Below are 14,683 nucleotides of genomic sequence, written 5' to 3'. Positions count from 1 at the left end.
ATAGTTATGGAAATTATAAAACATACAAGTTTACAGCTGGAATTATAACAAAATATTATCACCTATTAAATCTTGTTTTTATGCCATTAAAAGGTGGCTGACTGCACTTTTAAGAGGACTTGGGGAAAAATAATTATCCGTATTGAAAAAATAATTTCTGTAGATAAATTTAATAGCATACAATACATTATATGGAAAATCGGCTTCATTATTACTATTCAATTTTTCTTCTATCATAGAATATCTGAAGATTTTCCAATTCTGATAATTTCAGAGTCCTTTAAATCATTAGCATCAGTCAATTTTTGTTTATTTCGATAACCAATATCTTTATGCAAATTAAAAAAATTTGATGATGGATCACTCAATCAAAATTATCATCATAGAATAAATTTTACAAGCAGATCAAACTACATCTCATAAATATACAGGTAATCAATCTACAAAAAATCAAAGACTACAAAGAAGACTATCTTTGCAAGAACCACCAAATATGTATGTTTACTGCCATGTAAATGAGGGAGTGATTCACTCTACCAATTTTTTTCTTTTTAAGATTTAGTTTCAAGACTGACACTTGTAAATGTATTTTTTCTTGACACTGATTTAATCTGTTTGGTTTCATTGTGTTAACACATTTTTTCCTTTTGTTAATATTATGCAAATTGGGAAAACCCCTTGTTTCAACTTGTTTTTCCGTGGTAGTTATAACATTTACATGTCAGACTCTATTTAAATAGAAAAACAGCATTTTCTGGGTCACCTGAGCGACTCATGTGTTCTGTACCCATCCATACCCGTTCATCATTGTCTGTCTTGGTAAATTCTCGAACATTTTCAAGAACTGAAAATCCATTCATTTAGAGTAAGTTTTGTGAATTTCAAGGTCCTGTCCTGTAAGAACATGGCTGGACCACAAACTTAAAGCAATACAAGCTGTAACTGATGGTATTTTTCTACTTCCCAAGTAGGCACTGATTAACACCTCTTAGTATAATTAATATAACCCCCAAGATCTGATGAAAAATTCAGCAAAATAAACAAGAGAATATTGCTTAAGAGCACACCTACAATGAGTATTTCATGTAAACCATCAGTCTCTGACACAATCCTCATATACTCAGACATGGTGATTGCTGAACATAATCGGGTCGCTGAGACCGAGGTCATACAAAGATGGAAACTGTGTGAGTGTAACTACACATTTCATTTCTTTTAAAATATTACATGGTAACTTTAATTATCATAAGTGTAAGAAAGTAATAATTATGCAAATGTGCCACTCAAATGAAATTTTGATCATAAAATTTCTATAAAGTTGGCATATTGAATAAATTTGACACTTGCACAGAACCTCTCCTTCATTTTTCCGAAGTGGTGACCTCTGAGGACAATGCATACTGGAGATTTTGACCAGATATGACTGTCTGGAAGACAATAAATTTTTAATCACCATTTTCTGTTGATTTCACAAGTTTTTAATGCTTCAGATCCACTCTGATTCAATGAAATCATATATATTCAATCCCAAATATGTTATTCTTTTTGTTCTTTTATTTTCAGTTTATTTACGGTCAGTTACAGCTTGTATTGCTTTAACACATGTATCCTCATCCTGATTCCTGGATAAATATTAATGAGCAATTATGGTCCTAGGATTAACTTAGGTTCGAATCAATATAACTAGTAAATGCAAATAATCTTACAATCTTCTGATGAAAATCTAGCAGAAAAATATGAGCATTCATCATTTTAGAAATGAAAGCTGTTACTTACAATCCAGGCAACTGTTAAGGCCCAAAGGCCTCCCATTATTTAACGTATGTTAAATCATGACCTTTTTGTACTAAATTTCCAGAAGGTACATTAGTCAAGCAAACTATCGGGGTATGTGGGTAAGTCTTGTTTATATTAGTGACTAATATGATACATTTTTTTCCCCCAGTTCAAGTTCTTTATTATCCTTGAGTCAAACGGCTCATCAGAAACAGAATAACATAAATATGGTATATACAGACATGTAATAGTGAAATTGAGCGCACATAAAGATAATACCATATGTAAACAGTCGTTATGACAAAAAGGCATTGCATATAGCCAAGGGGTTGCACAGCAGTAGCAGAACAAACAAGAATGGCGATTTTTCTCCACTGCATGTTATGTATATTCCTAGATCTTTTAGTATGAAGTTCTCAAAATACAACAAAAGCACCAACTAGCATGCCATATGTTTCAAAACTTCAAATAAACCAAAAGTACATGTTAAGACGGTAGCTCTACAAGTCAGGTCTTACATCGATTTAAAAGAAACAACACTCATCTAAAAGCTTTGTGTAAGGTGTGTAAGGTTGAAAGACATCCACCGGTAGATTTTTTCACTTGTTCAAAGTCTTATTGGAAATGAATGAAAACTAAGGAAGGAATATTATTTTGAAATGATCTGACTCATTAATTCATTTAGTAACAGTAACAGCAGCCATATTTTTTTGTATCAAAACCTTATATAAAGATATATGTATCTCTGTAGTCTTCATGCACACAATGTCTCACTGAAATGAGAGAAACACAACGTCTCACTGAAATGGGAGAAACACGACGTCTCACTGAAATGAGAGAAACACAACGTCTCACTGAAATGAGAGAAACACAACGTCTCACTGAAATGAGACAAACACGTCTCACTGAAATGGGAGAAACACAACGTCTCACTGAAATGGGAGAAACACGACGTCTCACTGAAATGAGACAAACGCAACATCTCACTGAAATGAGAGAAACACAACATCTCACTGAAATGAGACAAACACAACGTCTCACTGAAATGAGACAAACACAATGTCTCACTGAAATGAGACAAACACAATGTCTCACTGAAATGAGAGAAACATGATGTCTCACTGAAATGAGACAAACACGACGTCTCACTGAAATAAGAGAAACACAACGTCTCACTGAAATGAGACAATCACAACATCTCACTGAAATGAGACAATCACAACATCTCACTGAAATGAGAGAAACACAACGTCTCACTGAAATGAGAGAAACACAACATCTCACTGAAATGAGACAAACACAACGTCTCACTGAAATGAGACAAACACGTCTCACTGAAATGGGAGAAACACAACGTCTCACTGAAATGGGAGAAACACGACGTCTCACTGAAATGAGACAAACGCAACATCTCACTGAAATGAGAGAAACACAACATCTCACTGAAATGAGACAAACACAACGTCTCACTGAAATGAGACAAACACAATGTCTCACTGAAATGAGACAAACACAATGTCTCACTGAAATGAGACAAACACAATGTCTCACTGAAATGAGAGAAACATGATGTCTCACTGAAATGAGACAAACACGACGTCTCACTGAAATAAGAGAAACACAACGTCTCACTGAAATGAGACAATCACAACATCTCACTGAAATGAGACAATCACAACATCTCACTGAAATGAGACAATCACAACATCTCACTGAAATGAGACAAACACAATGTCTCACTGAAATGAGAGAAACATGATGTCTCACTGAAATGAGACAAACACGACGTCTCACTGAAATAAGAGAAACACAACATCTCACTGAAATGAGACAATCACAACATCTCACTGAAATGAGAGAAACACAACATCTCACTGAAATGAGACAATCACAACATCTCACTGAAATGAGACAAACAATACAGTAGGAATAACATTTTGAATTGGTTTGTCATAGTAACCAATTTTCAGTAACAGAGGATATTGTTCCCCATTATCATATGTGATATTTTCTTTGTTTTTAGTTATCTTTTATGTGGAAGGATTTCAGTTAAATTGCCATACATGGTAAATATATATCACATTTTTATGTTCAAGATACAGCAAATTTACCCCCTCCCCCTACCAAAAAAAGAATATTTTAATTGTAATTGAAACAGGGGCATAAAGTATATATTTTGAATATCAAAAACTTCTTCATAAATACAAAGAACTTCAATAAACAGATATATAAGTATGTGTTCCAGGGAATTACTTATAAACAAATTTAATGTACTTCCTTCCTGTTAAATTTTCTATCTAGCATATATTTTCAGCAAATTACATGTAAATATGTAACTAAGAACTTTCCATTAATTTCACCACTACTTTTTGCATAGAAATACACATATAATGCAAAAATAATCCGTAATGAATCCACACCAAACTTTCCATAAAATCATAAAAGCTGATATCGTGAATGATTATAGAAATAAAAACAGGTTTAGGGGGTCCAGAGTCCAATGATTTAAGCATTGTAAAATGGTGAGAACAATTTTTCAATGAATAGATGTCCTAGCAGCAGATCAATGCTTATAAAATATATCATCATAAAAATGCCAGTGTAACAGAATTTTATTGAGCTCTGAACAAATGAAGCCTATCCAGTAATGACTATCATCATTTGTAGGATCCCAATTGATAAATCTATTGACCAGTCTGGGTCATTTGCTATTATCTGTGCTTTATCTGTATCAAATTTTGCTCCATAATTCACTGTTCAAGTCATAAAAAACTTTATATAACATTAACCTTAATGCACAATGACATAAAGAATTCAAGAGCTGAAAAAGTGGTCCAAGTTTGGAAATTTTGTTGTAATTATTTATACTAAACTGAAGGATAAATGAAGTTAACACACTAAAAAAATATCCATTTCAAAAATCTGCTACATATTTCAAAAGATCACAAGTAAATTGAGGTTTAATCCTTCTAATCATTTTTAGGTTTCACCATAAATTCAACATTTATACATTGAAAGTGTCAACTTAATCATGTGGTTGGTCAACCATTGAAATAGTGTGGCGACAAAATGCTCCGATGATATTTATCATAAAAGATTATTGCACCATTATACCAACAATTTGTCTGTAAATTTAAACGACATTTTCAATGGCATTTTATAATTTCCTTTAGCACCAACAATAAATATCTGAATAAAATCCTGACAAAAAGTTGGTTTTCAAAAAAGTGGAAATGACAAATGTTTGCTTGGAGTTATATCCTGTGGCAGAAATGACCAATACCCCATTAGGTTTTAAGACGATATCTCCAAGAACACTGTCCTCTTTTTATCACTTTGACTTGATCTCTTATGGCCACCAAGCTATTCCCAGCTATCACAATGATTCATAAAAACACCTCTATGTTTCCTGCATGTTTACATTTGCATGCATATCTCATGACTTTGTTTTTAACCCCCCTCTCCCCCATCCTCTGCATTGTCAAATGACCCATTAGAATCATAAAACTAGACTTCATATTTCTCCCTTACTGTGCATAGTTATGTATACAAACTTTTTTCAATCAAAAGTTTCAGTTTCAACATAAACTAATGAACAAACAGAAATTTGATCCTCATAAATGAAAGTAACACAATCATTATTTGAGTTAAAAATGAAGAAGTTAAGTGGGTAAACCCAAACTTTACATTTGTTGTGTGAGAGGGGCAAATAATATCTGCAAAATCTACTTGTTCTCTTTGTGCTATTAGTTGCCCATTTTCCCCAAAATTTTAAAAACAAACTTTGAAATAACTCCTGCATTTATTACATTAAGACTCATAATCAGAGTGTCAACAAAAGCATATATTTGTTAAAATTCATGATCAAATTATAAAGTCTATGTAAAAATCCAGTGTCTTTTTTTCCCTCTGATGAAGCAATTCCACTTAAATCATTAAATGACAGTTGGCCTAGTCTAATGGTACATTATACATAAACATCCTAATCATACTAAAGAATTTAAATATAATACATACTCCATTCCTTTCCAAAACTAAAACAAAACTTCACAAAAGAGAAAAAAATCTTACCAGCGAAACTCAGCCAAATACAACTGTTCTTTAAAGCGGGAATCTTGCACTGATAGAGAGAGCCAATGACAAATCGTGCTTGATTTACCAAGGGATCTTCTATCTCTCTCATCACATTACGACTGTAGCGACCGGCCGGCCGTCGCACTTCAATAAATACATTAATTCTTAACAAATTATACTTTCAGAAATCAATATCATGGGATATTATATTAAGCTGGCAAAATTATCAAAATTTGTGAGAGGAGATAACTTTAAAGGTACATGCTATTTGTTACAATATGGTGAATATTGCACTTAATTTTGCAGGACATGAAAGGGGAATAAAAATCCATTATGAAAAGAACATGAAATACTAAATCTAGTTATCACATCTTCAAAAAGCCACAAATTTTCCTTATGGGTGCAAATCATAAGTAGTGAAATTTGGTTATATGTAATGTGTCTCTTTTAGAAGTTACAATTGCTGATACATTGCATACATATCAAGTACATTAAATAACCATGCATTGTTAAATAATTCCTTATCATTCCTGGGTTTGGAAGCAAACAGTGTTCTCGTTAACCCTTTTCCAAAGAATTTTCTGGGTGTATCATTGACCAAATATGTGTTCATATGAAAATTAATTCTAATGTAATGGTTTCAGTCTGAAAGCTGATAGTCTGAAGCACGAGAAGAAGTTGCACCTCCATGAGACATAGTTCTGGTCACCATTATCACCGATACTCTTCCATTATTATAGATACTCAGAATGAATGTTTTAACACCTTAATATCTATTTAATGATGTCAATTTATCAAGATACCCTTTCCTAGTCTTTTGCAAGGTTGGGATAGTGAGAAGCCGGGGAAAAAAACCTTTCTCAACTTGACATTTTCCATTATTCAATCATTTGAATCCTGTACCAAAATGTTGAATTATTCATGGAGGGTTTTAAAAAAAAAGGTGGCTAAATGATATTTTGTTTTGAAATCATTTTGTTATGGACATGTAAGAATGACGAAATGCAATCCTAGATCACAAGGAAGAACGAGGTCTTAAAACACAAAGGCCAACAAAACCTCCCCCAGATTTACATCTCGATAAATCAACAACACCAACACAATCCATTTTGTTCCAGGGCTAGATATATCACATACAGCTAAAATTTCACCACAATGACTTTTGCAAAAACTGTCCAAATATGTCATATCTTAATAGGGCTTATGAAGACCTCAATCTCACACAGCTGTGGTTTACTATAAGTTGATATAAACAAAAGGTTGCAGCTAGGACAAGGTTCTAGCACAGACACACACATTTCTACCACTTGGGTGTCAGAGTTTTATAACATAGCACATTTTTTTTATAAACAGGCATTTCATTTTCCAGCTGTTAATAAACTATATCTCTGTTAAACATCAGCTGTTGGTTGGAAAACAAAAGGTAAAAAATCTTTAATTCACCAATTTAAAAACAACCAACCACAAAGAACACTTACTAACACGATGTTATAAATTGTGCAATTGAAATGCTTCATGGATTAATAGTATTCATTGGGTCCAAGAGAAAACTTGAAGCATACTTTCTAACATACATATGTTTATGTATGTGCTGATATCACACTTATTTCATGTATATGATGTCTAGCAATTAGATTGTTGCTCATCACTTAAAATCTGCTGTTTCAGGAATATAGAAATTTTGATTTTCATTAGTTATGTCTAATTGGATTTTTTTTAAATTCTGTCATTTCAATAATTGATGCTGCAGTAAGGAAAGTATAGCATAAAAGTGTTGTTGTCTCTGCAATTCTATTACGAACTACAGTAAAACTTGTCTAATCTAGATGTTTTTTGTTTGTATATTTTTCACTTGCGTAGAGAAGTCCCCAGGTTTAGGTGAAATGTCACAAAGTTAGACCTATGTATGGAGCTCTGGGCTGTAACAGTGAGGGTTCTTTATTGTGCCAACGCCTACCATGACACGGGACCCCTGTTTTTAAGGTCATATAAAAAAGACCTCCGAATTTAACTTCCATTACTGATCGCTTGGCAAAGGAACAGTCACTACCTACATGTTAAATATCTTGGGTTTGACGTGGTGTCCGGATCAAACCTGGGCCTCCTGGTTGTCAAGCAAAAGCCATAACCACAAGGCCACTGTGACCGGTTCTAATCCAGATGTTGTGCAGATAGAAATGTTAGGCAGACCATAGGCATATTTTGGTACCAAACTTGGAATTTACTCTGTATTCTGGATATTATCTAATCCAAGCATATCCGAATTAGTCAAGTTTCATTTTACTATAATGTTGTGATTGTAAAATGAAGACACAGTGACAATGAATTATATATAGACAGGATTTCATAAGTCACAACAATTCTATAACTGAAACTCTAAACATGCATTTACCAAGTTTTTCTTTATTCTAAAGTGTTTTTAAGATCAAACACACATAATACATTTCAACATGATAAAATCACTCAATATTACGATTATACTCCCTTTTCAAAACTGAAATTGTCAACATGCATTTACCATATACATTTCTAAATGATAAAATCAATCAATATCACGATTATAAAAATGATCTATTTATTATCTGGAGATGAGATAGCAAATTTTTAACCCCTCGAATAAACTTTTCTCACAGTTCATAAACAGCCAAGCTATTTATGTCATAAATGCATGAAGTTACTAAACACAACACACTAACTTTCAGACACCTTGAAATTTGATGTTCAAAGCTTGTTACCCCTAATCCTATACGATCTTATCTTCAAAAGAAATAGAATAAAACATAAATTCAATAATGAAAAAATATCCCCCACAGTCAAACTTACATCAAAGTTTATGAAAGGGTATGTTAGATGTGACCACACCAATAAATCATGTCTTATTAAAACTTTGTTTGAATATTTCATTGCTAGTTATATAACCATGACCTCATAAAGGAATTATTATATGAAACTAATAATCTCCGGCATTTGAATAACTGTTGTAAGAAAACAGCTTGACAATATCCTTTCCAGCATCTTTGGATATAAATTTTTTTCCAACATAAACTAATAAACAAGTTGATATTAAACGTCAAATTCAATCAGTAAAAATTTAAGTGGCATAAAATATAGTACAATATAGCCAGTCGCTCCCGAAAAAAATTCAATGGAAAGTTTGCCAAAAATCAATTGAGCATGAAAATAGCCTTCTGCACCCCAAATTAGAAGTCTGACTGACTAACCTAGCAGAAGATATTAGATCTTTATCGTTTGTTGCCATTGATTTGATGATTTGTCAATCTGATTAAATGACAGAGCCACCCAAATTAAAAATTTTTAAATTTAAGCATAATTTGAAGGTAGAGGTAGCATTTAAAACTAGCAGAGGAAACATTGAATTATATGACTGTCATATATGGCCATGAACAATAATGGAGGTCACACTCTTTAAGGCGGCCACATGTAATATTAACTGGCAATAAAATCCACATAAATGCTGGATACCATCCTTTTGTCCATAAAATCAAACAGGTGGTCAATTTTGAACACACAGTGCACTCTGATAGAAAACTAAATGAGAATAGAACTTCTTCATCATTCTCTATGACCACTTGCTTGATCTGAAGAAGACACCGTGCCAGGTTACTTTATAATATTCAAACAGTACACAACACAACCATATTAGTCAATAGAATACCGAGTTTGCTTTACATTAACACCAAGAAATATTCATATTAAAACTGCAAAAGTTGATTTGAACATATTCAATATAGCATAATAATGAAATGATATAAACCCAAGCTCTAATAACAACTTACTGCAGTCTTCACTATAGACAAATGTTGACCATGCTGTCAGAATACAAATAAAGCACATATCATAATCAATTTGATCTTATACATGTAGGGTAAATCACTCATTGGATAAACTACGATGGTACGTTTGTTTATTGTCTGCAAATAACAACAAGAGGTAACTTTGTCTGAGGTTAATTTGGTGATGTATACCAAAAATTAAATTCAACTTTAATTTACTAATGTATGATATGAATTGAAAATTTGCTTATTTAACTTATTGAAATGGTCAATCTAATTAGAACTAGATCCTTTAATCCACTCGTGTATATTGCTACACGAGGTAGCTACACGAGGTAGCGATATACGCGAGCGGATCAAAGGATCCAATTTTAATTAGATTGTGAAATGGTGAATATATCTGCAAAACCTCACAAATGTACTGCACATGTACTTATTATTTAAAATTTGGCATTGTCATACTTCAGCACACACACATGAATTAGCACGCTTGCATCTGAGTGCCAAAGGTGCTGAAATTTAAATCCCGCTAAAATAAGTACAATTTATGCTATTGCGACTCGTTGGATAAGGTAAATATAAATCACATTATATAGATACAACTTAAATGTCCTTGAGAGTCATAATTATCTAACTTAACAATCATCGTGTCAAAGTAAACCTTGTCGAACTACCAGGTGCCAAAAACGTTTATTCCACAGCACGACTTGTTTGCAACATATACCAAATAAAAAGAGTACAAGATAAATAGTGGACTACTATTTAGAAAATTGAAGGTAAAATTTCTTATCATTTAATCAAAATTTTTCAAAAGAAACACCATGCACACTCCAAGAGGACTGAAAAAATACAAGACGGGGACTAAATCTCACAAAGGAAGCTCTCATCTATCATGGACTTGATAATTCCAGTGTGTGTCTAAAAAGACAAGGAAAAAGTAGGAAAAGGTGGAAGAGACTAGATATTTTAATTCCCATCTATCACACAGTGTGTGCTTAATGTGCCAGAAGGTTTCACAAGGAAATTCATTAACAACATTGTATCATCATCACATCAGAGAATGCTAGCTCTGACAGTAATCTAGACAACAGCAGTCACAAATTCTGAAATCTTTGGTGGTTATGCAACAAAGCACTGTAAACTAAACATGAAACAACACTGAGAAAAAACAACAACCCATGTTTCCAAATAAAGCACTGATTTCCAAGTACAATATCAACTTATACATTGTAACTTGTCATATGGAAGAGAAACAAGAGGCCCATAGGCATTAACTGTCACCTGAGGTTCACAAACAGAAACTTTGCTTGTATTTAAGAAAGAAATTTCATTTTTGAAAATACACGAGGGCATGAACTGCGACGTTCCATGGCAGCATATTTCATGAAGCGCATTAATATTGCTGTTCATACCCAGATGTATTTCAAAAATGAAATTTGTTTCTTATATTTACATTCTATTTTCATTTCTGTTGAAATTCCAACTATCGAGGTTCATACACGCAATGTTCACAAATACATGTACAACGTATTCATGAACAAATGGCTATCATTACAATTTGTGAACATATCAAAGGCAAAAACAGTGGAACTGTAGATATATTAGAAGTTTTGCATGTTGATGGTGCAATATGTACTGTATGCATTTTCAAAACTGGGACTACGGAACGGGCTTCTCATTTTGTGATTGATTATATATCATTTGGTCATGAGACACATTTGTGCCAAGTTGGACCTTCTATCAGTTCTTAAATTTGTATAGATGTTAAGTGGGAGGGATGGACAGAAAACGGTTATGTTGACAGCACAAGATTCCTCTACAATATCTAAACCTTGTCTGCAGGAGCTATTGCTATGAACCCAATTTGCTTGCAATATGTTAAAGAATAAAAGAGATTTCTATTATCAATATGTGCCAAATTTGAATGTTTGATGCTAATGGGTCAAGACAACGATTTCAACTTTACTACCTGTATATGAACCATTATAAGAGACCCACCCTACCACCATCACCCCTAACCAAAGTGACCATGAATCTCATATTTACATTATCAGTATAACAATGTACTAAGTTTGACTGTTTGATGTCCAGAAGTTAATTTAAAAAAAAAAGAAATAACACATTTTCACTATTTGGGTCATAAAACCTACCCTGGTGCCACGAATTTCACAATTTCAGTAAAGACTTCTTTCCTTATTATTACTATGTACTCAGTATGGTTGTTTATTGTACAAGAGTTTAGAAGATTGAGAAAGAAATAAAGTATTTTAACTCTGTGAACTACAACGCCACCTCAGCACCAGAACCCAACCCAGGGGGCCATCACAATGGTGAAAGCTTCCTTGCTAACCACAACTATACACACACATTGCCTGCTAAATGTCCTTAAATAATGACAAGGATTTATAAAGACTGCATCACTTTCGAGGTTTTGACCCCCACCCTTCAGGCCCCAAAGGCTCAGTGATTGTGAAATTTACACATTTTGTTGCCCATGTCCCATAGATGCTAAATACTACAATTAATAGAAAGAGGACAGGTAAGTTTTGGAAAGACATTGATTATATATTCAAATGTTAAAGGATGACGGCAACTACCAATTGCATTAGGTTGCCCGAGTGACCTAAAACAATGTGTTTGTTAGAATCAGAGAGTTATTACTAGATTTTGCATGTCATAAAAGAAGTAGGTACAGTTTCTAAAGTCATTTGGCCCATAATATGGATGATTTCACTTGGAGCTCAAACCCTGGCATTCAAATAAGAAATAGATTAGTAAACCCAAAATCTGCTCAGTTTGATCAGTAAAATGATTTGTGTCATATGATGAGAGCTAGAAGTTGGCATAAAATTGCAAAAATGTCATTTCCAATGAAAATATCCATTAATTCAGGTGATTTTCCTTTCAGAAAACATACAGCGCATGCGTCGAGCAAATTCATATTCAAGTATGTTTTTCATCTAAAAATAATACACAATATATATCATTTTCATTTTGCTCGACAAATGCGCACATCTTTTCCTGAGCAATAATCTGTATGACATTTGACAGTTTTCAGGCTTATTTTGAAAAAAAGGCGGGAAATGTCTTATTCATGTTGTCATAATGCTATCCAATTAGGAATATCATTCTGATTTTGTTGACATAGTATACCTGGCATATATTTTACTTTCTTAAAATGCTGATTAAGGTTAATTACAGACATATTTTATAAAGAAAAATTCTTTGGGCCTTTTTATGTATACAATCGTACCTTGTTCTTTAAAAAAAAATGTTTTGATACTGAATCCTTTTAAAAAATCTAACATTTTCAAAAGAAATTACTGTAACCATTTACAACATGCCTTACCTCTGTGGTGCACAAGTCTTCTGTTTGTAGTGATTGCTTTTTCTGCACGAGTCTTCTGCTTGTAGCGATTGCTGTTTTTGCAAGTTTGGACTACACATGGTCCACTTCTCCCGCACCTGAAATTAAGCCACAAATGCTACTCCATTAAGTATCTAAATCACAACTCTGGTCAGCTTAATTGCAGGGTAGGGGAGGAAGAAATCCTGCATTGGCAACTTACTAACAAATTGCTTGTGTATCAAATTCCTCAGCACAATGCGAAAAGTTAAACACTTAATAGTCATAAAGTGAAAGCACACCGATGCTATTGGAGAATGAAAATTACACAAATGGTGGATAGAGAACTTCATTTTTGGTTTGTATAAATAGTTCTTTTTCTCTAGAAATGTCCTCACTATATGAAACATTTGGACAGAGCTCTACATTAATTATTATACTCATGTGCCCACCCTAGTCTTGTGCTGTTTTTATTTATCTTGTATATTCATCATGAAATGGGCAACCACAGTCCACCAAATCTGTTCTGGACTTCATGCCTCTGTAATTAAATCGAGTAGATATGTATTCACTGAAACTTTAATTTACTATTAAACAAAATATTTGAAGGTAGCAGTATAATCATTCAAACACTGCAGAATTTACAACGATGCATCTGCTCTCCGGCTTCCTGCTGAAAACAGCTTCTTTACTTAGCAACTTCCTGTGTTCAGCACCTGCTTCCCTACAAGACAGGCAAAAGAATTATTCAGATTTGTCTTCAAAAGTTCAATGCTAGCAGCTTAGTTCTTGAACACATCATTAGCAATCAAATTTGCTGGAACAACAACAACTGTTACAGACATTGATTTCAGATTCATCATAAGACTGACCACTGACAATATCTCTTTCTGTTGATGGGGCTAATCTTATGATTGTTTGCGACAAATCTCCCATGCATTTTGCTTATCAGAATGCAATATGAAAATTTTTATACATGATTTTCATTGTCAATCCATTACTTCGTTTCAAGTGCTGGTTTCTCTTAAGATTAAATTGAGAAACATTAATCAAAAAGAATATTAAATGTTGAAGCTTGACCTTGATTGAGTCTTGATTTTGACCATTGATATGCTCTGCACAACAAAACTCTTGTTCTCTTTTCTTTATCAAGAGTGTGGCCTACAAAATATGCTTGGAAAACAATTCTGAAACTTTATAAAAGGAAGACATTAACATTTCTAAATTTAGCATTCCCCATCACACTTATGCAAGATCAAAAGAAACTACATATCAAAAGACATAGACATTATGAAAATTTTTGGCAATAAATTTGAACGTCCTCAAGTCTGAAGTTTTGAAAAAAGTATTGCATAATACACCTTGTTTAAAGTTCTTTTGATTGCTTGGAAAACTTTAAATGCAGTATGTAATGTGATGATGGTATCTGTGTATCTCGGGTGGGCCAATGTGAGAATGTGCCAGGGCTCTATGTTTTATCACCCTCAGCATGCAACACCCACATTATCTGTAAACAGAAACTGTAGCCAGGTACACCATTTTTAAACATGCATTCCCATACATCCTTTATATGTAATAATAGTTTAAAGACACAGAAAATGTCCCATTTTTTCTAATCTTCTTTACTATCTAGTTATCTAGTTCGTTTCTCATGTCACAGAGTACGGTGAATAAGAATATTAATACTAACTCA

General features: G+C 33.2%; 1 protein-coding gene across 2 annotated transcripts in view; it reads right to left on the bottom strand.

Annotated features, from left to right (window-relative positions):
- LOC125678653 (protocadherin-11 X-linked-like) overlaps window positions 1-13,477 on the bottom strand; it is a 48,063-nt gene extending 34,586 nt beyond the window's left edge. Inside the window, exons 1-2 of one of the 2 annotated variants that reach the window (XR_008800716.1) lie at window positions 13,443-13,477; window positions 12,994-13,109 (exon numbers count right to left, since the gene is read on the bottom strand). The gene's annotated coding sequence lies outside the window, so the exon portion shown is untranslated. Of the gene's footprint in view, window positions 1-5,847; window positions 5,920-12,993; window positions 13,110-13,442 lie in introns of those variants that run through there. The other variant, XR_008800712.1, reaches the window with a different exon arrangement.
- Between the last annotated feature and the right edge of the window lie 1,206 nt (window positions 13,478-14,683).

This window comes from Ostrea edulis, chromosome 2, assembly GCF_947568905.1.
Source record: "Ostrea edulis chromosome 2, xbOstEdul1.1, whole genome shotgun sequence".
NCBI lineage: Eukaryota > Metazoa > Mollusca > Bivalvia > Ostreida > Ostreidae > Ostrea > Ostrea edulis.
Note: the sequence above shows the minus strand (reverse complement) of the source record. Positions and strands in the feature narration are given on the sequence as shown.